Genomic DNA, 4,561 nt, shown 5'->3' on the forward strand with positions numbered 1-4,561 from the left:
CCCGGCTCGGCTCGGCTCGGCTCGGCCCGGCGGAGGCGGGAGGTTGGGGAGGGGCCGGGGGCGGCCGCCTTTCTCCCGCCCGCCCTCCTTTTCCATCTGACCCGGGACAAAACTTTTCAGGGAAAAAAAAAAAAAAAAAAAAAAAAAAGAAAAAAAGACAAACACCAAACCCCCTCCCCAACAACAAAACCGGGGGAGCCGGGCACCTTCTCCCCCAGGTTGTCATCACGCCTGCTTCATCCAACAGCGGTGTCACCCCTTGCCAAAAAAAAACCCCACTCCTCCCTAGGTGGGAGAACCGGGGATCCCACCAGCAAAACCCAGCACCCCCCCCCGCTCCGGCCCCGTCTGACCTGACCCCGACGCCGCGTCCGTCCCGTTAGCCCCGCGGTCCGTCCCGCTGCCCCGTGGCGATGGTCATCTCCTGTCCCTGCACCGCTGGCTGCAGGTGGGGACGCGGCCCGGCCGGTAATAAACCGTCTCGCTTGGGCCCTGCCTGCAGCTGAGGCAGCACAAAAACCCCACGTCTGTGGCAAAACCGGCCGGAGAAGGTGAGTAAACGCGAGGGCGGCCAGCCCGCGCTCTGCGACCTGCTTGTGCAGCCCCATGGCTAGTGGTAGCCGACGTGACTACTGCAATAGGTATGCCTGCGTGAGCAACACTCAGTGTCACGCGGACAGACCCGCCACCTCTCTCGGCATCCCTGTGCCGCCCGCTTCCCTCTCCTGCTTCCCACGGCCCCCACGCCCTCGTTAACTTCTTGGCTCTTCCCCCCACAAGACATCCACTCAATTTTACTGGATTTTCTGCCCCAGCTCTGAAAGCCAAGAGCTCTGCTCCAGCACCGAAGTTTCTCTCCCAGCCCGCAGCAAAGTGCCAGGTGCTACTGGAAAGGGTTGTTTGCGGAAAGGCGTAAGGTCATGCAGGTTTTCTCTCTTTATACACTTCTGTTTACCTCATTAGCTGAGACTCTGCCAGGCCTCGGCATGAACAGCGCTAATTTTTCACTCCTGCCCATTCCCAAACCTGCAGAGCCGTGGACCAGACGCAACCTTGGTCCGAACGGGAGCGGAGAGGTTTGCGCAGCCCCGTTAGGCAGGTTGTGCCATGCGGCGCCGGCGTAAACACACAGACCCGTTAGTTCCCCAGCCCGGTAAAAGCCTCCAGTTTGCAGCCACCAGTTCTGGCAGCAGCTCCCACCTCCTTTTACTGGATTTGACTGACATCCCAGATGAGAAAGCGGGGAAGCTGCAGTGGGACCGTTCCACTCCCATTATACATCCTCTTCCGAGGGAACACGGAGGGATGTGCCCTTCCCCAGGGAGCCTAACACACCGCCCTCCGGAAAGCGTTTTCCAGCCCGGGCTCCGATGGGCGACGAAGGCAGACGTGTCGGGGGTCAATCCTGGACCTGGAGCTGCTGGTGGGGCAGAGGGTCATGTCCGGAGCAGGTGAAGGAGCTAGGAACCTTCTTTACTGCCACGTTCAAAGGAGAATGAAAATGCCCCTTGGAAAGCCTTGAGAGACCAAGGTCCGGCCCTGGTGACCAGCGGTCTGAAAGCTGGAGACCCTAACGTGGATTAATTCTGTATTTTGGCACTGAAAGCAGCACCCTGATTTGCAGAGGCACAGAGCACCCGCGGCTCACGGTGGCTGCGATGAAGGTCCCCCATATCTCAGTACCTCTGGAAATCTGATCGCTTTTAAAACATGCCGGCTCTTAGACTGGACTTACCAATCTGGTCTCCACCTCTCTAAAACCAGGATCATAAACCAAAACGTCTCACGGCGGGGAGGGAGGGGAGAGAAGCGGGGATCTGACTGTTCACACAGAAACAGGAGCTGGGTGTTCTTATTTTTGGTTCTTCCCAACGCTAACAGAAAGCGCTCGTGTTGTCCCACTGACCCATGCTTCTTACTAAGCTCCTTGTAAACAGCGATAACAAGAAATCGCCGCTTTGTGCATGCTTCGGTTTTGCTCCTGTGTTTAGCTCTCAAAAAAATCAAAGCTCTCGGGAGGGGTATCGACATTTCCGCAGCAACTGCCACAGATGCGTGCACGTGCGTCACCTCTTATTCCTCACCCAGAAGAAGCAGGACCGTGACCTCGTCCCGGCGAGCTCTGCAGCCCTCCGAGGGCTGGGGCATCCCTCCGGTTGTCAAACAACACGTGGCTGCAGGCAGGGTGTCAGGGACTCCGGGAAAATGCCCGGGTGTTTTGTCGGGAGGCAGGAAAGCGTGTGCTGCGCTAAAGGTAAGCGCCGAGGAAGGATTTGTGCTGCTGGGCAGGCAGGAACAGGGGTCCGGAGAGGCACGGGTGAGGGCAGAGAGTGCCTTTTAAACGCTCTCTTAAACATCTTGTTGAAAAGTTAGACTGCAGAGCTATCCAGAGGGGTTCGGTGTCCATCACAACACTGCCCGGATAAATCCTTCCAACACTGGAAGGATAAACCACCTGCTCCCACCTCTTCGCTGCTCCTCCGGCTCTTCACCCCCAGCACCTCATTCATCCTGCGCGGAGCTATCGAAGCGTTGTGCCTGCTGGATCCTTCTTGGGAGCTGTGGCTGCCTGAGACGCAGCACCTCCTTTTGGAGGTACGGCCCATGTCATTTGCTCCAAGATGCATACAACGATCTTATATTTACTTCAAGTTGACTTTTTAAAAAAAGTGGGCTCGGAGCTGATTTTTTGTGGAATGAGATCCCCTATTTGCCGGTCGTTAGCAGTAACGCCTCTCTTCTGGGGTCTGGCAAGGAGCAGGGTTTCAGCCCATTTAACACATACGTGTTGTCCGTCCTCAAGATTTCGCATTCAGCTGGAGTGTCGCACAGAGCAACAGCAAAACTGGCCTCTGTTTTAACTACGGCTTTTGGTCATCTGCTAAACTCTTCTTAAGCAACTCACTTTTCAGCCAAATTTCACTAAATTTGCCTAAGTTTTCTACAGGACAAACTGCAATTTGTATTTTCTTCACTTTGGGGAAAATTAGCCTCTCTGAAAATCCAAATTAATATATGACTACCTACAATTGTCCTGACTTTGCTCACGTTGATTGTAACGAGGCGGTGAACTGCCGGTAGCTCAGCGACGAATTCTTCTTTACCTATCACCATGAATCTGAAAGGGAGACAGCGTGTGCTGGATGGATGCATGCTCTGCTGGGAAATTATCATCCGGCGCACTTAGAAACTCTCATGAGACTTGGCTGTGGCCTGCAGGCAATCTCCACAGATGTGTCCTAGAATTAAATTCTCTATGCAAATATAGTTTTTGTTTTCACACGTTGCAAATAAGCCTGTAGAGAGACATCCATCCTGGGCCTTGTTTGATGAGGTAGTCAGTTATACACACAGGCGTGCACAGAGTACTCCCTCTTGGGCTTTACTAATTAGCGCGTTGATCTACATACAGTCTGCTCCGAGTTACCCCTCATTCTAAACCGGGTAATGTTGACATTAGCATAAAGCACCACCCTTATCTCTTTCATTCCTTATCTCCTTTCTCAGCACACGGTAGCCAGCAGTTGTAACATCTCCGTTAAAGAAAGCATCTGGCCACACCTAGGAAATACCAGTTTTGGCCAATTCATTCTTAAAAATGAAACTTTTTCACTTTTTCCTCTTACTGACAAGGTTCGTTATTCTGGAATTTAAACAGCTGATTCTTTTCTTCTTTTCACAGACCCGCTTAGTCCATAGTCCCTTGAGTTTAAATTGTTGAAGCTTTTGCCCATTCGAAGATTCTCTTTGCAGGGTTTAGTTGAAAACCTCCTGCCTTTCCCAGCCCGTTTCCAGGCCGTGAGGCTGGGCGCGGGGCTTTGGACAGGCAGGTCATTCCGTAGCACCACTCCGTCCCCACGGACCAAGGCTGATTGCCCCACACAACGCAGCCTCCCAGCAAACGCCAGCAGCTGCTTCGACCTCCAGGAGCTTCTATCCTCTCCTCCAGCTTGCAAGAACAGGACCACTTGGCCTTTCTTCTACTTTCCTGAGGTTCCTGAAGTCTTGAATAATCTCTTGCTATTCCCACACCATCCTGTCGGCTTTGTGACCCTTCCTAAATGGTCTCTTCATTCTCCTTAACAGAAGCTGCCCCTTTTAATTGCTTGCCTTGTTAAGGCAACTGGGGACATTTGCGGGCCACTCTTGCAAATTGAGCCAGAGCGCTGTACTCAGGGAGGTTCCTGCTGCTCGCTCCATTCCTCCCCATACATCCTGGAAGACTGTCCATTCAGGTGGAGAAATCTCTGCCAGGAGAAGTTAGGCGCAGCTGAGGACAGCACTATGGACCTGGTCACATTCTCTTTCAAGCCTGTGTCCTATGCTTCCGTGAACTGCTTTAGGATGACTTTGTAACTCGCTCCTGCCACAGCAAATTAATAGGCCAGCTAGTGCTGCTTCATCCGGGGCAAGGGGAAAAACCTGCTTTCTTTGTGACACACGTCCCTGCATCTTCCCAGATTTGAAATAATCTCTCGGAAAAATGATCTTACAATCTTCGTATGGTTGATGTGGACCCCACTGTTGCTAGGTGGGCAAGCCAAGATCTTAGGAGTGACGC

Source organism: Harpia harpyja, chromosome 8 (assembly GCF_026419915.1).
Source record: "Harpia harpyja isolate bHarHar1 chromosome 8, bHarHar1 primary haplotype, whole genome shotgun sequence".
Lineage (NCBI taxonomy): Eukaryota > Metazoa > Chordata > Aves > Accipitriformes > Accipitridae > Harpia > Harpia harpyja.